Source organism: Mus pahari, chromosome 4 (assembly GCF_900095145.1).
Source record: "Mus pahari chromosome 4, PAHARI_EIJ_v1.1, whole genome shotgun sequence".
Classification (NCBI taxonomy): domain Eukaryota; kingdom Metazoa; phylum Chordata; class Mammalia; order Rodentia; family Muridae; genus Mus; species Mus pahari.
In genome coordinates, this window is record NC_034593.1 from 7,530,010 (window position 1) to 7,556,210 (window position 26,201).

The 26,201-nt window shown below is 36.9% G+C and overlaps 1 pseudogene; it reads right to left on the bottom strand.

The window, feature by feature from the left end:
* Positions 1-12,223: 12,223 nt before the first annotated feature.
* Positions 12,224-13,215, bottom strand: LOC110320193 (annotated as a pseudogene).
* Positions 13,216-26,201: the final 12,986 nt, after the last annotated feature.

Below are 26,201 nucleotides of genomic sequence, written 5' to 3' on the forward strand. Positions count from 1 at the left end.
ATATATAGAAAAAAAAAATCAAGAAGCTGGGCTCCACATAATCCAATATCCCCATTAAAAAATGGAGTACAGAGCTAAACAAAGAATTCTCAACTGAGGAATACCAAATGGCTGAGAAGCACCTGAAAAAATGTTCAACATCCTTAATCATCAGTGAAATGCAAATCAAAACAACGCTGAGATTCCACCTCACACCACTCAGAATGGCTAAGATCAAAATTCAGGTGACAGCAGATACTGGTGAGGTTGTGGAGAAAGAGGAATACTCCTGCATTGCTGGTGGGATTGCAAGCTGATACAAACACTCTGGAAATCAGTTTGGCGATTCCTCAGAAAACTGGATCCAGATGTCCCTCAACAGAGGAATGGATACAGAGAATGTGGTATTTTTACAAAATGGAGTGCTACTCAGCTATTAAAAACAATGAATTTATGAAATTCTTAGGCAAATGGATGGATCTGGAGGATATCATCCTATGTGAGGTAAACCAATCACATGATATACCCTCACTGATAAGTGGATATTAGCCCAGAAAGTTAGTCTACCCAAAATACAATTTGCAAAACACATGAAACTTAAGAAGAAGAAAGACCAAAGTGTGGATACTTCATTCCTTCTTAGAATTTGGAACAAAATACACACGGATAGAGTTAGAGACAAAAAGTTCAGATCAGAGCATGAAGGCATGAACATCCAGAGACTGCCCCACTTGGGGATTCACCCCATAAAAAACCACCAAACCTAGTTACTAGGCAGATCCTAACAAGAGCCTGCTGACAGGAGCTTGATACAGCTGTCTGTTTAGAGGCTCTGCCAGAGCCTGGTAATTGCAGAAGTGGATGCTCACAGTCATCCATTGGACGGAGCACATGGTCCCCAGTGAAGGAGCTTGAGAAATACACAGGGAGCTGTAAGATTCTAAATCCCCATAGGAGGAGCATCAATATGGACTAACCAGTACCCCCAGAGCTCCTTAGAACTATACCACCAATCAATCACCTGGTGGAACTTGTGGCTCTAGTTATATATGTAGCCGAGGATGGCCTAGTCGTTTATCAATGGGAGGAGAGGCCCTTGTTCCCATGAAGGTATGCCTCATTATAGAGGAATGTCAGGACCAGCAATGGGAGTGGGTTGGTTGGAGTGCGAGGATGGGAGGGGATCGGGAATTTTTAGAGGGAAAACTAGGAAAGAGGATAACATTTGTAATGTAAAAAATGAAAATATCTAATAATAAAAAAAGAACTTCAAGTCTCTGAAGAAAGAAATTAAAGACCTCACAAGATAGAAAAATTTCTCATGTTCATGGATCAGCAGGATTAACCTAGTAAAAATGGTTATCTGGCCAAAAGCAATCTACAGATTGAATGCAAACCCATCAAAATTCCAACTCAATTGTTCACAGAGATAGAATGAGCAATTTTCAAATTCATTTGGAAGAACAAAAAACCCAAGAGAGCAAAAATTATTCTCAGCAATAAGAGAATTTCTGGAAAAATCACTATCCTTGACTTCAAGCTCTATATAGATCAATAGTGATAAAAACTGCATGGTATTAGTACGGAGATAGGCTAGTAGATCAATAGAATAGATTTGAAATCCCAGAATTAAACCCACACACCTATCATTGTCACTTGTTATTTGACAAAGAACCCAAAAACATCCAGTGGAAAAAAAAAGTGCATTTTTAACAAATGGCTCTGGTTCACCTGGCAGATAGCATGTAGAAGAAGGCAAATTCATCCATTTCTATCTCTCTGTACAAAGCTCAAGTCCAAGTGGGTAAAGGACCTCCCCCAAAAACCAGATACACAGACTCTAATAGAAGAGAAAGTGGGAAAAAGACTCACACATTGGCACAGGGCAAAATTTATTGGTATATGTTTTATAATTACATTAGTAAAGTTAAAGCAATACTATCTATGTAGAACAACTGAGAGTTTGCAGTGCCCATGTACAAGTGTGGAAGATGTTCTGAGAATTCGGCAATAGTCATTAAGCTGTTCTCTACAAACTTTTTCTCATAATTATATGCCAATTATGTTTTCTATTATTTTCTCTTTGAGTTGGGCCTTATAACTTGTAGCAATCTCCTATCGATGGAAATATTGAATTTTTAAAGTAAACATTAAAAAAATTAAATATCTTGAGTCTCACCTTTCACTGAATTCTTCTTTTACATGAAATTTGCTTTAGAACAGTGCTGATTGCAGTTCAGTAGGAGAGGGGCAAACTTTTCAACTCATGCCAGGATTGCTTTCTCCCAGTAGGCTTGTTGTCTGACCTTCAACAAATTAATTATGCCCTTCACAGAACTTCGTTTGGAAGGCAATTCTATGTATATTGTATCCATAAATTAAACTTATTGTAGTTTTTATCTGTCTATAGTACTACCTTCATGGAGGCCAGATCTTCATTCTGCCAATTACAACTTTGTGATATTCTATAATACTGTAGGTTGCTGGGTGTTTATAAAACAGAGAAGGCCAGACAGGCCAGATATATGTTCTTTGGTGTATGTCCCATGAGTATTTTGTATATAGTCTACTAGAAATTCATTAAGATTAGCATGAAGAGGGGCTGGTGAGATGGCTCAGTGGGTAAGAGCACCCAACTGCTCTTCTAAAGGTCCGGAGTTCAAATCCCAGCAACCACATGGTGGCTAATAACCATCCGTAACAAGATCTGACTCCTCTTCTGGGGTGTCTGAAGACAGCTACAGTGTACTTACATATAATAAATAAATAAATCTTTAAAAAAAAAAAAGAAAGAAAGATTAGCATGAAGAGGACAGACAAAATGGGGACGTCTCAACTCTTGTTAGTATGTGAAATTTTCCTCCAGAATAATTTGTGAAACAAATATTCATGACATGTTAACTATAATAACACCATTTATTTCACTAAAAATGAGTTTTAATTATTAGAGCATGTTACCATTAATTGATAGGCTAATATTCAACACACAATCTAGATTGTTTAATTTTGTTTCAATCTCTAGTTTACACAGAGAAAAGCAAACTTCATAAGATATATTTTTTTTTGCCCAAACTTTCATGATTTTTTGAGAAGTAAAAGATCACCATTTTCTGTGTTACCATACTCACAATATTTTCTAGTTCTACCAATTTACCTTCAAATTTCATGAAATCATTCTTTTTAATGGCTGAGTAGTACTCCATTATTTAAATATACCACATTTTCTTTATCCATTCCTCTGTTGATGGACATCTGGGTTCTTTCTAGCTTCTGGCTATTACTAATAAGGTTGCTACAAACATGTGGAGCATTTGCCCTTGTTATATGGTGGAACATCTTTTGGGTCTATGTGAAAGAGTTGTATAACTGGGTCCTCAGGTAGTACTATGTCCACACACATGGTATGTACTCACTGATAAGTGGATATTAGCAAAAAAGCTCACCATACCCATGATACAACTTATAGCCAATATAAAGTTCAAGAAGAAGGAAGACCAAAGTGTGGATGCCTCAGTCCTATTTAGAAGGAGGAACAGAATAATCACAGGAAACAGAGAGTTGGCAGGACTTGGGAGGAAAGGAAGAGGGAAGAGGAAAGAGGAAAGAAGGGGGCAGGATCTGGTATGGGAGGAGACAGGAGAGATATACAGAGGGTCAAGAAATTGAACAGAGTTGTGTAGCAATGGGGGATGGAGAACTGGGTATAACCAACAGAAAGTCCCAGACACCAGAAAAGCAAGAGGCATCCAGGACCCAAAGGGGATGATGTTAGCTAAATGCCTAACAGTGGAAAGAAAGAATCTGTAGAGACCATATCCAGAGGTTAGACAAGGTCCCTGGTTGAGGAAAGGGGTGACTCACTCATCTCAAATATATTAACCCAAATAATAATTGCTCCTGTTTAAAAGAAATACAGGGACAAAGAGTGGAGCAGAGACTAAAGGAAAGGCCATCCAGAGACTTCCCCACCTAGGGATCCATCCCACATGCAGCCACCAAACCCAGATGCTATTGCTGATGCCAAGAAGTGCTTGCTGACAGGAGCCTATTATGGATGGATCCTGAGAGGCTCTGCCAGAGCCTTACCTATAGAGATGGGGATGCTTATAGCCAACCACCCGAATGAGCAGGGGGATCTGAATGGAGGAATTAGGGTAGGGATTTAAGGAGCTGAAGGGTTTGGCAACTCCTTAGGAAGAACAACAATATCAACCAACTAGACCTCCCAAGAGCTCCCACAGACTAAACCACCAACCAAAGAATACACATGGAGTGACCTATACCTCTAGCTGTATATGTAGCCGAAGATGACCTGTCTGGCATCACAGGGTGGAGAGGCCCTTGGTCCTGTGAAAGCTTGATGCCCCAGTGTAGGGGAATGCTAGGATGCTGAGGCAGGAGTGATCAGCTAGATAGGCGAGTACCTTAATTGAAGGCACAGGAGAGGGTGGGATGGGGCATTTTTCAGAGAGGAAACAGGGAAGGGGGATAACATTTGAAATGAAAATAAACAAAATAACCAATAAAAACTTTTAAAAAGATGACCATTGAAGCAATAGTAAAATTTACATAAAGGAATTGACAGAATGAGGAATGAATCATTGTATTAATATTTTATATTCAATATATTTCACTTATTTTGAGAAATTAAACTACAGAAATATTTGAGCATTGCTTTGCACTCCTAGAGACAGCATCAATCTTGAAAACAAAACAAAACAACCAGTTTACTCAAGAGTCAGGCATCTTGTCTTCACGTTCCCCTTTCAACACTAAAAAGCAATAATATTAATATTCAGAATTTCATACTCCATGAAAATTTAAAAATGATCAGAGCTCCCCAGGATCAATATTCTTCAACTAAACTTTAAGATACGTTAACTAAAATTTTTGGCTAATTTCTCTTTGTTTTACTAAAATATGTTAATGTAGAATGCTTTCCTAAGAAAAGATCAGGAAAAATTTAAAATGTATGTTATGTATGAAAACTGTACATTATACACATTAAAATTTAAATTATTCAAACATTTTAATATTTTTAGCAATAAGCCCATATTATAAATGACAGAAAACAATTTAATAGTCTATTTTCTAAAAGACCACTTATTGTGATTTTTCAAGCTTATGACAAAGGACTTGACATTCACTCCAATTTTTAAGATATGTTTGAGTCCAGTTATAATATTTTTTTTTATTAGAAAAATTTCAACATATTTTGACCAGTTTTTTCTCCTTTTCTACCTCTTCCAAATCTTCCCTGACCAATTGGAATTTCAAAATTTGTACATTCTATAAAGCAATCCAAACTCTAGAGACATAATAAAAATTTATGTTTTTGTATTATAATGTACATATTTTGTCAAATCATAAAATGGATTATTGTGTGATATTTTAAGGAAATAATGAAATATAGTATAGTGCAGTGAGAGGTTGAGCTGAAGACTTTGAAGCCACAGAGACCCTGAAAGGATGGTAGGAACTCTGCCAGATCCCAGGCACCAGGCCCCTGTCACATAGTCTTTGCCATCCATCGATTTGTGACCAATGGTCACATAAGGGCAATACCCCAAGTCCATCCACATGTAGATGAGGCATTACTAACATCTTAGACCAAGACAATAGGAAGAGACATGACACCTATGCTCACTTAGGCTCAAGACTAAGATCTCCATGCTAATGAGGTACCTAGAGGCCTGGAGGGCATAGCCAATAAACTTTCCTTCCCAGACCCTCCTCCCTGAAAAAGGTATTTAATCTCATGCCAACCCTGAGAAGTAGGATATGGTTTTACACATCCACTTCCCATCATGGCAATAAATGGTTTCATCGAGGTCTGCTATGTGGAGGCATGGAAAAGGCCTTTGCCTATAGGTCCCATAGTGTGCTTCTCTGTACTCCTAGCCACCAAGCCTGCTGCCCATCAAGCCAAGGACTCTCCCAGTGGGACCAATCACAGCTCCCCTAACCTGCCTACAGCCCAGAGCTAAATCCAGCCCAAGGCCCCCACTTTTTCTCAACTCCTTTGCAGCTCCCAGTGGTATCAAGATGTCAGAGAGCCTGGGAGCCAGGCGGCCCCAGCCTTGAATCAGACTGGCAGACCCCCTAATCAGCTCCAGGGGTCTGGAGCCTTGAACTGTGCTTTCCTGCTCCCAGCAGTGCCTCAGGGATGCCCTACAGGCCAGCACTGCACCCATGAGGTGCTGTCTGGGACAAGCACAGTCAAACTTCCCAAGTTCTGCCTCCCCAAGAAGCCATGCCCTGTGGCAGAGCAGACTTAGGACAAACATCTCTACAATATGACATAGGTTCAAGGCCACAGCATAGAAACTGTGTAAGAAAAAGTGTGAAAAACATTCTTAGTTAAGATATGAAATATTAACTTGGTCACTGGGGACTCAGAGCAAAGTAGTGCACGAACAGTGAATCACTACAGTATGAAAATGAAATGAAGCCAACTTGATAAGCCCAGATGGATAAGTACCTTCTCAAAATCACAACAAAGATGAATTCTCAATAACTAATGCTTCAGTCTGGCTCAGTGCTTCAAGCTGTGACAGTCTCTGCAACTACTCCACTAGTGTTTGTGTGGCACACTGATTTGTCTGTCTGTGCAAGTAGGCACATTTCTTAACATTTTCTTTGTACATATAAAATTGGAAAAGATATATCAAATTACAGTATTAAAATTTAGATAAATGAAATGTTAATCCATTGTATAAATATTTACCACATGTATGCACTTTAAATTTTGTTATTATAACTGGACTTATATCTGTAAAAAATAACCAGATCTCCATCATTGGAATTATAAAATGGACAATTAGCTACACTCAAGGAAGAAACTTAAGCTAAATGATCTCTAAGGGTAAAAATAAAAATCAAAGCATCTATTCTCCTTTGTATTAAGTGAAAATATTTGCTTTCTGTAGAATTAAAAATACATAGCACAATGTGTTGGATTATGTAAGTACATTATTTATTAGCACACAGAGTTCAGAAATCATCTACTATAGTGAACTGGGTAGAGTTAAACTGTTACATTGTAGATATCCTCAACATAGAGTTGGGAGGAAAAGCAAATAATACAACAAATGATGTTCTCCCCCCCCCCCCAGTTGGTTTCTGTTAAGTACTGGTTAAATTACTATATGTTTTAAGATAAGCTGGAGATAATAGCTTTACATTTTCTTCTTTGAATGGTAAAGTGATAGACAAATAACTCCTGCAGTTAGGGAAGAGACATTTTACATGGACATCAGGGTGTTTCTAAATCACCCTGTGGAGAGAAAACAGTCAGAAATGAATTGATACAAAACCAATTTCCCCAAGGAAAACCTATCAAGTTACTACGCCATGGAGCTAACTCAAAATGCCAATGAATCTGAACCCCTGCTAAAAATCAAGCTAGCTCTTCCTATAGCTTTTTTGTCTTTATCACTCACTTATTTATTGCAAGATAATAGTTGATCCAGTATATATTTTAATTATGAATAGAACTGTCCTTTTATGTTTTAAAATTTTATTTGCAAATTTCATTATTAAAAGACTTTAAAAATTGAAATTTTGATTCAAAAATTCAAAAGGACATTAAAAGGTGAGTAGTGAGCTTCCTCTATATATATTGTGACAGATGAGTTAAGAGAAAAGCAGAGTGCTTCCTATATTAATCATCTTTATAACATGCCATTTTCCATTTGTTCAGACTGATGAAAGACTGCAACATAGGTCAGAGAATTTATTAGACAGTTGACAACAGAAAACAGGAAGTCAGAGTGTTGGAATCTGATTTTCTTCCTAGAGGAGATGCTATGGTTCCAAGTTGGCAAACATAATACCTTCTAGACTATCTTTGGAATACAATCTCCACAAAATATTTAGAAAATAATATGAAAGGCAATATTTATTCTAGAAGTTTTTACCAGGAAAAACATCCAATTGCCACAATACACATAGCGGTCTCAACTTTATGGACCCCCACCATTGTCTCACTGTGATATTAATATAATCCATTACAGAAATTTCACTTGTACTTTAATGATTCATCCTATCAGGAGCTTGTGTATTTTAAATGGTCAAACTATATAGTATACTATAAATAACAGTGTGCTATATTTTCTGAAAAAGAGATAATTTTTAAAATCTAATTATTTAGATAAATTCTGACAAGAAAATTGACTAATATTAATTGTCTTTACATATCTTTAAAAATATGAACTTTTTATATGACTCATGATACATTTTCACATCTATCTATCTATCTATCTATCTATCTATTTATTTATTTTTGGTCTCACTGATAAATCAAGATGATTTTGACTTCACTAAGATCATTCATTACATAAAATAAAACTCATCTTGTATTTATAGGATAAGAAAATGAAAAGAAAAATATATAATAAAAGTACTTAAGACACGAAACATGTTTACAAAGTTTACAAAGAAAACTAGACTTTACTTAAGTGTTTGTTAATATATATATATATATATATATATATATATATATATATATATATATATATTAATTACATGGTTAGTATAGTTAAAGTCAGTGTGTTACGGTTTTGAGAATTGTGCCAAATTTGGGATTTCCTTACACATACCATTTATTTTATTTTACTTTTTTTTTTTTTTTAGAAAAAAAAATAGAAAATTGCATGTACAGCCTGAATTTGTGTGATAGTTACATACTGGGACTCAGTAGTTTCTATTCCTTCCGGGTAGATGAATAGATGAGGCATGCCATTTGCATTTCACAGGGCACTAGAAATCTAGTTTCATACAAAGAACATTAGAAAGTTCTGTTTTAGCCACTGTTGAGAGAGTTAATACAGACATGTTTTATTTTCAAAGAAAATAAATTATCAGGAATAGCATAATATGCTCTGATCTGTTTAAGGCCATTGGCATTGGCTTCCTTAAACATATTTTCTGATTTTATTAATGTAATATGTTTAATGATCTCCAAACTGAAGCAACAATATCTTTTTTTATGTACTTTTGTGTATCTACTCAACAGAAACCTTCCTTTAATTCACTCAACACAAATGCATACCTATAAACTATGCATTTATTCCAAAACAATGAAGTAGTAACAAAGGTCTCACCATCAACCCCCATTTCTTTTCAGAGTACATAAAGCTAAATTCTTTTTTAAAATTTATTTACATTTCAAATGTTATCCATTTTCCCAGTTTGTTTCCCTCTCTGCAAACCCTCCAACCCATGCCCCCTTACCCTGCAGCACCCACCTACCCACTCTCACCTCACCATCCTAGCATTCCTCTATACTGGGGCATCAAGCCTTCACAGGACCAACGGTCTCCCCTCCTATTGATGCCAGATAATGTTCCTTCATCTCCTTCAGTCCATCCCCTAACTTCTCTATTGGGGTCCCTGTGCTCAGTCCTATGGTAGGCTGCAAGCATCTGCATCTGCATTGGTTGTGATATGGCAGTCTCTTAGAAAACAGCTTTATCAGGCTCCTGTCAGCAAGCACTTCTTGGCATTAGCAATCCTGTCCTGTCTGGGTATGGTATCTGTATGCATGATGGATGCCCCGGTGGGGCGTTCTGTGGATGGCCTTTCCTTCAGTCTCTGGTCCACTCTTTGTCCCTGTATTTCCTTTAGAAAGAAGCAATTCTTGTTTAAATTTTTGGATATGGGTGGGTGTCGCCTTCCCTCATGCCTAACCTCTGGATATGGTCTCCAGAGGTTCTCCCTCCCCTTTGTGGGGTATTTCAGATAATATCATCCCCATGGGGTCCTAAGAAGCTCTTGCTTTCTGGCATCTGGGAATTTCTGGTTGCTACACCCAGTTCCCCATCTTCCATTGCTACACACCTCTGTTCAACTTCCTAACCTTCTGTACATCTCCTCCATTTCCTCGCATACCTGATTCTTCCTCTTTTTTCCCTCTCCCTTCTCTTCCTCCCAAGTCCCTCCCACACCCTATTTCTCTTTATTATTTTGTTCACCTTTCTAAGTGGGACTGAAGCATCCACATTTTGGTCTTCCTTCCTCTTGAGCTTCATGTGGTCCATGAGTTGTATCGTGAGTGGATATTCTGTGCTCTTTGCCTAATATACACTTATCAGTATGTACATACCGTATGTGTTCTTTTGTGACGGAGTTTACCTCACTCAGGATGACATTTTCTAAATCCAACCATTTGCCTATGAATTTCATGCTGTCATTGTTTTTAACATCTGAGTAGTATTCCGTTGTGTAAATGTACCAAAATTTCTGTATCCATTTCTCTGTTGAGGGATATCACGGTTGTCTCCAGTTCATGATTACTAGTCTCTGTCTCCCAATTCACTTCCCTCTCTCTCTAATTCTTTTTTACCCCCTCTTTCTTGCAAGTTCTCACTATGTGTTTCAGTCCAAACTTAAAGTCACAGTCTTGCCCTCCTCACTATCACGATTACAGGTGTGTGTAGACACCCCTAGCTTTAACATCCCTCTTTAATGACCAATGTAGTATATATTATATGATGAATAATAATAATGGTGAATCATAGTGTGCATTCACATAGGAAAAGTCCCCAAAAATTTGGTTCTTGAGTGTATTACTAAAATTTTCACCTTTTTATCTGAGGTAAATAGAAAAGGCACCTTTCAGAGGTACCAAAACTCAGACCCAAGTAGACTAACTCTCAGGATCATTCAGGTTTAGTATAATAATATTTTTATACTACAATGAAGAATTTAAATAAAATAGAAAAAGTAAGATGACAAAATTTACATTCTCAGAGACACTACTTGGGCCAAATATGTCTCATTTGCCTGCATTTTGAGTGATATGGTGTAAATATATTCTCTCATGTTTTGAACTTGTCTGTCATTCTCTAATTGTCCAGTTCTGAGATATATTGCTGCAGGAAATACATTCTGAAACCCAATCCCATGTGCCTCAGAATGTGACTAATTGGAGAAAGAAGATTCTGATAATTTAAGGGGATCATTGTGGTTAAACTGGCTCACATAGGTGGCCCTAATCCAGTGTAATTGGACAATAGAACTAAGAAATCAAAACAGGAAATCATGTGAAGTTATCTACAAATAAGGAGAAAGTTCAGCCCTCTGATGAACTAAGCTTTCATGAAATGGTGATCTTGAAGGATCTTGAGGAACTGCATCTTGTGTGTTACTCAGTTTATACTGTTGTGGCAAATTGACCTAGGAAACCAACATACATAGTGTTGTTAATTTTGAAAGCTAGACATGCTTTCAAATTGCTTTCAGATATTTATGTTTGTGTCCATAGATTAAGGCTTCTGTCTGTCTTGGTTAGAGAAGTTTGTTTTTGCTTGTGCAGCATGTATGCCGAGACTTTGACTTGTGGAAGAACTGAGAATAAGCATTACTAAATGAGGCAGTGACCTCACTCACCACAAGGCTCAGAGACTATGCCAGAAGTGAAGGCCGAAAGAATGTTAGATCTGGAGTGGTGCAAGTGTTCTGTGAGACAATGTCTTTGGCCATTACTCATGAATTCATAGCATCTGTGGAATCTTGTATAATACCTAGATAAAAAGTGATCCATCAGCATGATGTTTTTCATGGAGGACTGAGGTGAGATTTACCCTTCTCTGAGGAGATATCAGTAGTTAATGTTTTCTGGAGAGGAAAAAAAAAACTTTCTTCTGGGTTGACACATGAAAAATATCCTCTAATAAATAACTTCTCATTCATGTCCACACAACCCACACACAAGCCCAAAGATGTTCAATTGGAGTGGCAATGTTGGGAAGTAGAAGGGATTCAATGGGTCTGGAAGGGGGATAAGTGATAGTAATGCGGGAAGAGTATGATCAAAAGACATTCTTTATATATGTAACTGAATAAATACTGTTGAAATACACCAAGGCTTTCAGGACCTTGGAGAGTTTCAAGACATAGATGAGTTGAAACACTGGGACAAAAGGCATAGTCAGGAATCATTAGCATTGCATAGGTTATTATTGGTTTTATCCATCCTGATTGGGATAAAGTGTAGTTGTGATGGATGAAGACATTAACAATTTCTTTTGGGGCGGGTGCAGTGAACTTTATTGATAGTATTCAAGAGAGTAGGGAGGGATCCCTAAGCCCCTCCTGTTATTATGGGGGTCTGGGATGGAAATTGTGAGGGAGATGCTCAGTTTTGTGGGCCAAGTTAGGACAGGGACTCCTCAGCAACCAAGGGCTTCTCTCTTGATCTCAGTGTCTTTCCTGAAGTCCAAGGTTTCTTACTCCTTGGAGGTTACGTAGGCCATGAAGTCCACAACCCTATTGTGTAGCCATATTCATGGTCATACCAGGATATGAGCTTTACAAAGTTGTCTTTGAGAGCAATGCCAGCCCCGGCATCCCAAAGGTAGAAGAATAGGAGTTGCTGTTGAAGTCTCAGGAGACAACGTGGTCCTCAGTTTAACTCAGGATGTCCTTCAATGTACTCTCAGACACCTGCTACAGCACCTTCTTGATGTCATCAGACTTGGCAGGTTTCTTCAGTCGGCATGTCAGATCCACAACAGATACACTGTGGGTAGGAACACGGAAGGCACACTGAGCTTCCCTTTCAGCTCTGGGATGACTTTGCCCATAGCCATGGCATCACCAGTGGATGCAGGGATGATGTTGTGGGCAGCGCCAAGGCCATAACCTTACAGCTTTCCAAAGGGGCCATTCACAGTCTTCAGAGTGGCAGTAAAGGCATAGACCATGGTCATGAGCCCTCCCGCGATGCCAAAGTTGTCATGAATGACCCTGGCCAGGGGGGGCTAAGCAGTTGGTGGTACAGGATGCATTGCTAACAATTCTGAGTGAGATATCATATTTCTCGTGGTTCACACCCATCACAAGCATGGAGACATTGGCAGAAGGGGAGGAGATGATGACCCTTTTGGCCCCACCCTTCAAGTGGGCCCTGGTCTTCTCTGTGGTGATATAGATGCCAGTAGACTCCTCAACATACTCAGCACCAGCATCACCCCATTTGATGTTAGTGGAATTTTGCTCCTGGAAGATGATGATGGGCTTCCCATTGATTATAAGCTTCCCATTCTCAACCTTGACTGTGCCATTGAATTTACCATGGGTGGAGTCATACTGGAACATGTAGACCATGGAGTTGAGGTCAATGAAGACATTGTTAATAGCAACAATTTCCACTTTGCCAAGTGCAGAGCAGAAGGCAGCCCTGGTAGCCAGGGGCCCAATATGGCCAAATCCCTTCACATCAACCTTCACCATTTTGTCTACAGGATGAGGCTGGCACTGCGCAAGAAGACGTGGATGTCTCTGGAACAGGGAGGAGCGGAGAGCCTACAGAAACAATTTCAAAATGTTTTTTAATTATCTGTCCTTCACCATTTGAGAACACTTTATTTCCACACCCAAATTTAATTTTTTCTTACTGTTTGGATTTTGTAGAGTTTTGTTTTGTTCGTGTGTTTTGTTTGTTTGTTCATTTTGTTTTTCAAGACAGGGTTTCTCTGTATAGCCCTGGCTGTCCTGGAACTCACTTTGTAGACCAGGCTGGCCTTGAACTCAGAAATTCGCCTGCCTTTGCCTCCCAAGTGCTGGGATTAAATGCATGCACCACCATGCCCGGATGTTTGTGTGTTTTAAATTACTAGAAATTGACTATCAGCCACTTATCTAACTGCTAATTTTCCCCCTAATGTTTGTATTTTGAATGAAATGATAATGCTTTTTGCTACATAAAACTTCTTTTTAGTTTTATGAGAGATCAGTTATTTATTATGTGGTTTAACGCCTGTGCTGTCAGAGTTCTGAGCAGAAGCTCAAAAGACCACTGGTAGTTAAGAGAATCTTGTCTTCCCTCCCCCAGAAATCCAGAAGGCATTTCTAGCCAGTATTCCTCATTATATTACTATGCTGTAGTATCTATAACAGCATATTACAGGATTTTAAAAAGAGGCAGCTTGGTTTATGAAATAGAATTAAGGACACACATACAAGATGGCATTCCTAGAGTCACCAGATTTGTAACAGGAAGTCAACATTATACACTAAGGCAGCATCATCAGCAGAATGTTCATTAACTGTATAGCTATAAGAAGAATGGATTTGAAGCCTTATTTCTCACGTTGAACAAAGCTCAACATTAAATGGCTCAGGAACCTTAATAGATCACTAGGTGTCCTGAACTTGTCAGAGGAGAGAGTGGGAGAGATGTCTTAGCTTACTCACTCAGGATGGGCAATACTTGCTCTAGTCACTCAAGCTACATTTTTTGAAATAAATTTCTACATATAAAAATTTCAAGATAATTAATACTTTTTGAAGTTTATACATAAGAGTATTTTCTATTTTTGCCATATATATTTATTTTAGTATTAAAATTGCCATTTCCTTGAAAAGACATTATTAAATTAAAAAATATTCTTTTTTTTAAAAAATAAAAATAGCAGATTACCTTTAACCAAAAGTTGTGTGTTCTTTTCCATACTGGAAGGAAGTTAAGTTCTTAATTTTTCTATTAAGAGTTTAGCAGTAGCAAGGGCAATTCCAACTAAATAACTCATCAGTTTGTTCTATTCATTGCTCACACAAAAATGGATATATTAAAAGCTATTCATCTTAAAAACACTGTTCAAAGTACAGAAGAAATAGAATGGAGAAGAAAAATAGCCACTTCAGCACTGTGGTTCTTAAATTGGAATCTAGGTCCAGAAATGCTCAAATGGAAATAGCTGCATTTTCTGACACTATGAATCTCAGTTTGAGCCTCTCTATTTACATGTACCTTCATGACCAGTGCTCACCCTGGAGAACACCCTGTCCAACTGCTCATTTTAAGTGCACCTATAAATCAGAATTATGAGAAATGTACTTAACATGAACAAGAAAGCATTGTTTGTGAATCACAAATAGCCATGTAAGGTTTTTTATCTGACCTTTCACCTTTCTTCTAAAGGCTACATAGAAAATATTGTCTTTATTCAGTAACTTAAGTGCAAAAATATTGATTTGCTTTGATAATTTTTTTTCAAAAACCAGCACAGCACTCAGATATATTTATGTTTCCTATCTGCCTTACCTGATGTTTGCTGAGAGCTTAGGTTTTTTATTAAAATTTAGAGAAGTCTGTTCCTTCACCTTCCCAATAATTGAAAATTTGGAGGTTTACTGTAAACACATTACATCAAAGTCTAGAAAGTCCTTTGTTAAAAAAGAATCAATTTTATTGAAATTGAATTCTGCAAACAAAATGCAAGAGCAATCGACCAGTTTAATGGGGTTGTCAGTAGCTTTCAGCTTTACCCAAGATGCCCTGCTGCCTAGATTTTCAAAGGGGCTCATTAAAGACAGGAATTTAGGAAATTATGGTATTATGGTCTGTTATCTGCTTGATTACATCAGAGTAGAAAAGTGACACTTGATTTGTACTCATCTCTACTCAGAATTCTGCCTTTTAAAATCAATGATAGTTAATAAATAATAAACATAAAAAATTTGCTACTTCATAGTTGGAGTCCCTTGACAGACGGAAAAAATAAGTATTCCAGAACTTCAGAGATATTCAGGCTAGCAATTCCAAACTTATTGAATATATGACTTAGTAAATATAACTTTATTTTCATAAATAATTCAATAACCATTTTATATCATATGGCATAATGCTTATCAATATCTGGAAATTTTAACTAATGATTTTAATATTTTAATAAAACTACAATTCTAATATAAAAGTTGCTAGATCAGACAGAGTGTTTTGTTCCTGACCATCCAGGTAGTGTAAGGCATGGGCTCCCTCTTGTACCAGACCTTGGCTGGCCACTCCCGCATGTTTTATTTTGTGTCACTGTTGCCCCAGCCCTTCTTACAGCTGAACAGATTGTAGGTTGAGGACTTTGTGGTTGTGCTGGTATCTAGGTTTACCTTTCCCTAGCCTGTAAAGTGCTTTCCTGTACCAAAGAGACTAGAACATAGGGGTTCTGTGTAGGCACCAGCTTGACCTCTTTGTGGTCAAAGAATTGTGCAGATTGTCCTCTGCAATGAGGTCCAGCTATCAGCTTTCAGGAGAATGACCCTCTGCATTAGGACTGGCTTGGGTTGTTTAGGTATCTCCAAAGAACACCCTCTGCCAATAGCTTGACCAAGCACAGCCAGTCCTACCACTGGAAGCCTTGCCTGGCTACAAAAGATGCTCAGTTCAGATTTTTTTATCCTCAATACATACCCCACAGAAGAGGGGAATAAAGATTGTCAGAGTCAGAGAGGATGGAGAACATATGGAAAACATAGTCCACTGAATCAATTAGGTGGGGCACATATAGGCTCACAGAGACTGAGGAACAAACATAGGGCCTGCAAAGGGTCTGCATGGCATTCTTGTTCTCACCTTACATGTTTTATCTACTAGCTTGGTGTTTTTCTGGTACTCCTAACAGTTGGAGTAGGTATGTGACTCTTTTGCCTGTTCTTAAAACTCATTTTCTCCTGTTGGGTTGTCTTGTACTGCCTTGAGATGAGGGCTTTTGCCTTGTCTTATTCTATCTTGTTTTGTCTTGTTTGGTTGTTGATTTTTGCTCTTTTCTGAAGAGAAATGTAGGGGTCATGAATATAGGGAAGATAGGACATTGTGTATTTTAGGGGTTCCGGGGGTGGGGGTAGCCAGGAGAAGTGGAGGGGAGGGAAAGTATGATCAGAATATATTGTATGAGTGAAGAATGTCCAGGCTCATGCTGCTAAGAAGGGCCATGTCTGGTTCTGAGATCCTACTTTATCTTGGGCCTGTTTTTTTTTTTTTTTTTTTTTTTTTCCCACAGTCTGCTTTGAGGGCCATGTCTGGATCTACAGCCTTACTGCAGCTAAGGTCTGTATTACTATCAACGGTCTGAATTACCACCAGATGACATGTTAAGGTCTATGGTCTGTAATGCCACTGGACCCAATTTCATGGAGGCCATACTGATTTGAGTGCTCTGTACTATTACTTGAGGTTATGGTGATGTCTGTTCAGTGTGGCCACTGAGAGCCTTGTCTGGGTTCATGATCTGACTATTGATGTCTGTGTCGCAGCTTATCACTGAAAGCCATGCAGATGTCCATAGTTTGTGCTGCAGCCTGAAGCCATGCCAATGTTCATAGGTAGTGCTACAGCAGAAAGCCATTCCTGGATCTATGATCCTCCTGAAGCAGGGGTCCATGTCTGTTCGTAGTCTGTGCTTTTGGCAGAGACTCTGTGGGTATCCATGATTAGTTCATTTCCTGACTGTAAAGATCAAGGATGCTACTTATACTGTGGTATTGATGACATCGTACTTACAGTTGAGGAGAGGCATAGAAGGTTTCTGTGACAACTCCTACCCTCATTTGAACAGCCCTGCCTTTCAAATAAAGCAGCAGTTGAAAGAATTCTTAAAAATTGAGAGAGATGCTGAAGAGTGGTGGTTTCTGGTGGAGGTACAGGAAAGGGAGAACTCAGTTCTATCTAAATGGCAAGACACTGAGTGTTTGACCATGCTTTGGTGAATACATAGATAACACAAGTTGAACTTTTTTCTTTTTTTTTTTCTTTCTCTTTTTACTTCTTCTGTGAGGGGAGGTCACACAAGGTGACTGACATGGGTGGATTGGCAAGGATTGTCATCAGAGTGCACGATATGAAACTCCAGAAGAATTTTTAAAAAGATGTTACGTAGGAAAAATAACACTATTTACAAGGCTGCGGATGAAGCTGAGTTTGTAGAGTACTTGTCTGGCATGAATGTTTTTTAATCAATAGCACTATTGATGGTACTGCATGCCTAGTATCTGAGATACTTCAGGGCTGGGAACAGAAGGAACAGAAATTCTTAGCTATTGTTAGTTCAATTCTAGCTTAGTGTACATGAGACCCTATTTTCAAATAAAATGTTCACATTACAAATTTAGTTACTTTAGTTAGCTGAGTTTAAAAAGAAAACAAAACAAAACAATTTCACCAAAGCATTTACAGAAGAAAGGATTTTGGGGGGTTTATTGTTCAAAGGGGATAAACATTTGTTTTGGTGTGGAGTCATGGTGGCCAAATGGCAGGGTATATTGCTCAGTGCATGAAGCTGAGAGTTTACATCTTGAGTCACAAGCATAGAAGGGGAAGTGAAAGAATTGGTGTGAAGCTTTAAATCTCCAATACATCTCCCAACTTTGCACTTCCTCTGGTAAACCTACACCAAGCGATCCTTCACAAACAGCAATACCACTGAGCAACAAAGTGTTTAAATGACTGAGACTATCTGGTTCATTTCTTACTGAAGTCATCAGAGTGTGTGCTAATCACTCAGTAACTATAGACTTATACCAGAGGAAATTAAATTATAAAGAGAAAACATTTATTCCAGATTAAAACTTTGGATGTTTCAGAATATAATCAATGGATGGCATTACTTTGGCCAGGTAAGAGTTAGACCATCACTCGAGAAACAAACAGCAAACAGGAGGACAAAGAGAGTGTGGAGAGAGCCGGAGAGCCAATGGGTCTTCCAAGGTTTAACTTCCAGTAAGTTAAGTTTCTCTTATTGAAAGATCCTAGATCTCAAGGGCTTTACCCTCTCTCAATATCAATGATGTAGGTACCAAGCCTGAAGGCCTGACACCTTCCCACTAGGACCAACATTTTCAAAGTTCCACCATATTCCAGAGCACCAACATAAGGATACAGCCTTTAATTATAGAAGATGAAAGTACATTAAAAAGATATACTCCCTAAATAGAACTCATGAAAACCCAGTAAGTTATGTGATTGAATAAAGTTGTGATACTCAATAATTGTCTAAAGCTTTACAGTGTACAAAGGCATCTTGTGCCAGTGTGCATTCCACCAGGCAGAATGGATTACTTGGAGTCAGAGATTCAGAGGTTTGGTGGTTTGGGAGTCCATGAAAAAGCAGCAGACCATGGTAAGTTCATATGGCAGAGCAAGTAGCTCATCTGGGAACAAAGATGTAAAAAGAGACAAGCAAAGGACAACATCCAAATAACTTGTTCCAGGGCGGCTCTGCAATAACCTAAGACAAAAGTCTCACCAAAGTGTCAAGCTTAGAATTAACCATTTATCCCATGGGTCTGGAGACATGTTCAGAAGTTTTTTCTACCATAAGTACTCTATAGCACAGCTCTGAGAATTTTGATTTAAAATAGTGGTACTTCAATAAGGCATACTTCTCCTAGAGCATTATTCCTTTTAGTTTTCAAAGTTATCAATGAAGATATAAACAGCTACAAACACAAAACTTGTTACTTGTTTACTCTATTAAATATTTCCTGGTCTATTATATGAAACAAACATAATTTGATAATATTCAAACTTTCATTAACATTTGCATGCAATATACACATTAATTATGGAATATTTTTGTCCTGTATCAAATTTTACAAGATATTTTGTAATATTTAACTGCAAAAATAGTTTTCACAGGTAATTATGATGAACATGTCACCACAACAAAGTTTTTCTGAGATATGGAAGACTTCAAAGTAAAGAATGACAGTTAGTCAGTACTAACACTTGAGATGGATTTCTCCTTTGATATCTTAATTCCAGAGAAACGAAATAGTACACCTTTCTGCGTGTCTTCTGAAAACATTGAAACTCCCTTATAGCTAAGATCAGCATATAAAATTAGCTATTCTGAACTAGAATTCAAAACTGTCTCATGTCATAACAGTGAAGTACACTTACTAAAATAATTTATAAGTATTATTTCTGAAAATGTATATTTCACTTTTATATGAATTTTTCAAGTATTCAATATGAAAAAAAATCTTCCAATACTTTATGTGGTTCCTCTTTTCTGATACCTAAGTCAAATAGGTATCTTACAAGGGAAGAGACACATATGTTGGGATGGGTTTGCTTTTTCTGTTCTTTCATGAGGAAATGGGGAGCGGCACCTCACGTCTGGACTTTTCACATTTACCCATCCCTATTGTTCCTGCCTCTTCTCATCTCTTTGAGAATCTCCTTCTACAGAAGAATCAAGCTGTTACACTGGAAAGAAATGACCAGCTTCATGTGATTTTTCTGCCATGAACTACCATGGCAGGCTTTTTAGTACTCTTCAAAGCATTTCTTTTTCCCAGCAACATTTTTTTCTATGAAAGAAATTTCATGTATTTTTGTAATAAACAAATGACCTTTAATCCTGCAACCTAAAACTAATATTTAAATCAGGTGTCTGCTTTAATGCATAAATGATGTAATATTAAATTTTCCTCTTGGCTACTCAACAAAACTAGAGGAAAAGATCATAATAAAAAGGATGTCAAACGCCTTGGATGTAAGACTTGGGGAAAACTGATATGAAAAGAGGTAGATACTTCCTTCATTCTGGCTTGTATTTAAACTATCCTCAGAATATAATGAGATGTATGGGGATGGTAAAGAAGTCTTGGGTCACACAGGAGTCACAACTATGACTCTTATGAGTCAGATATCAAACCGACTCATTTCCAACTTGAGCAGTGGAAGGAGTAACACTTACTAACTTCAATCTGCATTTTCCAGAGGAGAGGAAATGAGATAATTCCTGGTGCTGTAAACCTTGATAGATATCCAGAATTAGGGAGGTTTTAAGCTCAGGAATTTTTTTTTAAATTAATTTTAAACAAAATCTCCACAGTCCTGAAGTGCCCTTTAAGTATCTGTGTTTATATCCATAGACAAAACTTACTCTCAGCCTTGTTCATAGACTCTCCATTCCCAAATAAACAAGCAAACAAAAACAAAAAATAAAACAATGCCAACCGACAAAACAATACTTGGTGGCTTCAGAGACGTAGAACTGCCAGAGATGGAGAAATAAGCACATCTGAGGTCACAGCCCTAAACAATACATGTACCTACCCAAATGCAAGGTTCAGAGAATATTGTAGAAGGGGGAATAAGAAGAATTGAAGGCCAGAAGACAGGGAGGGGGCTACAAACACAGTTCTCCAGTCTATGAACTCTTGCCAATATTAACCCAAATGTTACCTATATGGGCTTACATAGACTGGTATTATCCATAAGTCAAGAAAACTGGAGAGACTCATGGGGTCCTACAATTTACCTCTGAACTATGAGCTATTGAGAGGGAGAATTTTTTTTAAGCTGTGTATCCATGGTTGAGCCCACCAGTGTCCAATAGAAAACTCCAAAACTTATGCTTACACATACAGCCCTGGTTAATCTTAATACATTAGAAAACAAAACAAATGATCTTGAACATAAGAAAAAAATTTATGATGAGAAGAGCGAATGATTGGAGAGGTAAAATGGTAACCAGTGAGAGAGATAAATAAGCACTGTAATAATTTGCGAACATTTTCTAAAACCAAATTTAACAAAGGAAAACTAGGCAAAACCTTCAACAATAGTGGTTATATGTGTAGTTTTAATTTTAATTTTTTTTTTGTAATTGAGTTACAAGATACTATTAGAAACAGAGTATTTTACTTAATAAAGTTAGACTTTTAGAAATGGCCAGGTACTGGAGATAGTACCTTATAGAGGACTTGGATCTGTGATTGCATATGTATCTTAGAGCTACAACTGGTTCTGATATCTCTAGCTAATAAGAGTACAGTCTAGTTCCTGGGAGAAAGAGAACTGTTATTCCTTAACTAACCCTGCCCTAGTGGGATGCCAGCAAAAATAAAACCGAAAACAAAGCACAGGGAAATGCTAAAAAACTGTCTATGGTCCTTGAGGCCTGTTGATTCACACTTCCTTAACTTTCTACAGGTTTATTCTGTTTATGATACTTTTGAGAAGCTGGTTTATTTACATTATAACATGCGTATCATAAGTCTGTACTGAATTACTTCCAAGAATTAACCACTTGCCATTCAGAGTCCATTTTAGGTAACAAGAGATAGTAATCAACTTGTGGATCTGTGTAGGAAAAACACTCAAAATAGATAAAATTTCAGTGACAGTTATGCAAATATGACTATTGTTTAAATTTGAAAGTAAGTTTCCAGTTTGGAGTGAGGTAGCTATATTGTGAAAATTCCATTGCAAGTGCTTTTGTATGACTACTGCTGCTGGAGACGCTGCAGTCTGGCTTTTCAGCCATATGCACTATAGGCTTACTTTACTATAACTAGGACTGCTGTGATGCGTTTCTTGTTATCACCACACACCTGCTATTGTGGCAAGGCCAAGCCATACTGAGTTCTAGTATTAACCATGTCATGATTTGCTAAATAATTTCTTTTACATATCATTATCAATCTTGCAGTTTAACAAGAGATTCAAAGGATCCAGTGTGCTAGAATCATCTTGGATGGCTTTCCTCAAGACATGCATGAACTTCAGTCACAGATTTTTATTGTTCAACTGAGACCAAGGATTGCTAGCAACTGGCAGTGTGAGCATGAGTTGTTTAGTTATTGTTGCTGTGTTGGTTGAGGAGCCAATAAACTAACCTGCAGTACAGCTTGCATTTGCCATGCACACATAGTAGCGCACAGGGGAAAAAAAGGTTGTCATTTAATATGCCTATATTTCTCAATTGAGTATCCCTAAACCTCTCTCACCCTTGGAAAGAATAATGTTAAGAGAGTTTAGAAATTGTTTCAGCAACTTTTTATCTAATGTGTAAAAAAGATGACCATCTTTTTAGTTGGCATGAATTAATCTTCACTTTGTGGTGATAGAATTTTCCTATTTTCAGATCCTTGTTTCTGAATGATTCTTCAAAATGAAAGAGAAACACATATACCAAAATGAAGCCCACATAAGAAGCAGGATTTATGACTCATAGAATCAATATTGTTAGGGACAAAGGAATAAACTGTGTGGTATGACTACTCTGAGTCCCAGTATATTGCTTTTGATGTACAATAGTTTGCTTCTGTCCCTAGCTGTTTGATTGGCTCTGTGTACACATCAGGAAGGACTGTCACTTACAACTGCTTCACATTACCACTTGACATGACAGTCGTATCTTATCTTGAGGAGGCCAGTCACTGGCTGGCTGGAGTAAGACCTGACCAGAGGCAACTGGAATATCAAACAGGTTTGGCTAAAAATCAATGAATAGTCATTCAAAGAAGGGAACACAGTTTTTACTAGAAACTAAGTGAAAAAAAAATTTTCTTTTTCTGCAAAGAGGATAACATTATTTTGAAAAGAGAATGTTATCCTGATTTTGATTTGGTTTTGTTTCTTGTTTTAAATAATGTAGAATTATATCACTTTCCCCTCCCTTTTCTCTCTACAACCTCTCCCAGATAGCATCCCTCAAATCTTTCATACTCTACCCCTCTCGAGTTTATAGCTTCTTTTACTTTTAGTATTATGCATGTATGTATGGGCATACACATGTATGTGTGATAAAATGACAGAGAACTAGATGGAAAACAAATAAATATTGCCTGATATGTATATTTGTGCATTTTAAAACATGCAAGAATACTCATTGTGCCCATTATAGTTTGTGTCTGATTTTCAGGCACCATGGCTGGAACAGAGCAAACACAATGCTAGGCTTTTCATGTTGAATTTCAAATATTTGTTTACATCTGAAAGAATTAGTGATGATTACTGACAAACAGAAACTGTGGTGGAATAAATCCATTTATGCTTAAGATTAATATCTAATGTTTTATTATGCTTTTCATGAGTACAGCATAGCTTCACATTTCCAACGTTTTCATATTGTGTGTACATGTAAATTTCTTTCCATTTTTCAAACTTCTTTTTGATTTTTAAATTCTGATTTATTTTGGTCTTTGTTTGTTTCACTATTCTCTAAAGAAAGAGTATAAAAAAGTAGGCATGAATTTAGGGGAGAATCTAAGTGGTGTTGGGAGAGGGGATACTACACTCAAAATATATCTTTTATTTTCTCCTTTTTTTTTTTTTTTTTTTTTTTTTTTACATGATTTCTCTGTATAACCCTGGCTGTCCTGGAACTCACTTTGTAGATCAGACTGGCCTCGATCTCAGAAATCAGCCTGCCTCTCCCTCCCAAGTGCTGGGATTAAAGGCGTGTGCCACCACTGCCCAGCTTAAAAATATATCTTATAAAAACTATTTTATCTCTTTCTATTAATCTCTGTCTCTGTCTGTCTGTCTGCCTGCCTGTCTGTCTGTCTGTCTCTCAACACACACATGTATATATATATATATATATACAATTATTATTTGATATAAGATACTAAATTCTTAATGAACAAAGCCTCATGTGATGAGTGAAGCGTGCCATTGTCCCCCAAAGAAAAAATTTCGTTTTAATGTTATGCACCTAATGAATATTTTTAGTCTAGAATAAACAATATTGTTGTCACTAAAAGTTTCTTACCTGACATCTGATCTTCATAAGGAAAATAGTTCAGCATGTAATGCTCATATTGCCTACTTCAGATAATCATCAACTGATATAAAATACTATTGACCTTCCAAACATTTCCATTCTCTTTTTTCCATTTCTTTTCCTTTGAAAATTATGAGAGTTAATATTTACACAGTTACTATAATCTTGCTTATCATCTGTTTATCCATGAAAGAATTTTATTAATATAGATGTTCTTAAATGAAGAACTTAAGAACTGATGCCAGCTAAAGCAAACATCATTAAATTAGTCACAATGTTGTAATAAAAGCTTCCAAATTACAATGAAATAGGATTAAGATACCTTTAAAAATCATCATATAGGGAAGGTAAGACTTTGGTCTCATTAAAAAAGCTTTGTCAACATTAAATTATTATACAAGCACACACATACATATGTGTATTCCCATGCACTCAGGATACACAAAATACCTGCATATACCTGAGTAAATAAGCACATGAAGAAAACACACATAGATAAATACATATGCATTCATGCATACATATGGCTGAATAAATACGTATGTAAAAAATAAATATGCATGCATAAATACATGATCATAGTTGCACATATACATTGTACCACTCAACATACATGAAGGTATCATATTCACACAGGAGTACCAATGGGCATATACAGCACAAATATGCTTGTGTACATTCAAACCCATACATGTATATAAACATGAATTCTAAAGATTGGCATGTTTAGGAGGAAAACTAGAGATGCATTTGCAGTAGCTAGCATAGAATATAATTATCATAGTTTGAAAAATATTTATCTCTTACATATTGTACATTTATTTTGTCAAAAGATTATACTTTGTAGGTAGTTAATTTTCATTGGCAGCAAAAGCTGCAACATTCAGCGATATTAAGGTAAAATGCATTTATTTACATGAAAAATATTTTGTTCAATTCAAATATTTTGAATGCTTTAACTTATAATAAACATGGAAATACAAAAACTGTAATTACTTAGTTTAATAATTACGGCAAATGGTCACATGTATATCATAGTACTCCAGGTTAAGAACTGTAACTTCACTGGCATTTCATGGGCCTAATGTGCCTCCACCTTCTTAATATCATTATCTTCCTTTCTATAAGAACAAAACTATACAGATTATTTTAACTTAATGAGGCTTTTCTCAGTACTTCAGATTTGAAGAATTCCACTGTAAGAATTTTACTTATTCAGTACAAATGGCATATATTCATTATTGAATGATATTTGATTTACTATTTTTCTAAGAGAAAATGCTTTCTTTTTCCTTATTTTTTATTATTTGAATGCATTTTACGTATCAAACATACTATTAATATTGAGTATTTTGAGAATCAAATAATCCATAAAAATTGTTCAACTTTATATTCATATCCTTTCATAACTTAAAATATCATTAATGATCATTTAATAACATCCACAACTAAGGATCCTATATCTAATGTTGAATACTAAATTGTTTCAAAACATACAAGATAATCTTTGGGAATTAAGCATAGTAAAAGAGCATAAAACATGAATCATTAAGAAATCTATTCAAAAGTCCTTATATGATACCACCTGACATAGAGAGTATTTAAAATGCATTATATATCTGTGTACATTATCTAATTATAATTACTTTAAAAAGATTATCAGTGTTTCTAGGAGTGATATTATTTTATCAGTAAGTATATTTTATAAATTTCAAAATAGCAAAAACTCTTTGAAGTTAAACATTTCAGAGAATGGCCTAGTTGGCCATCAATGGGAGGAGAGACTCTTGGTCTTGAGAAGATCATATGCCCCAGTACAGTGGATTGCCAGGGCCAGGCAGCAGGAGTAGGTGGGTTGGGGAGCAGGACAGGGGGAGGGTATAGGGGACTTTTGGAGAGGGAACTAGAAAGGGGATAGCATTT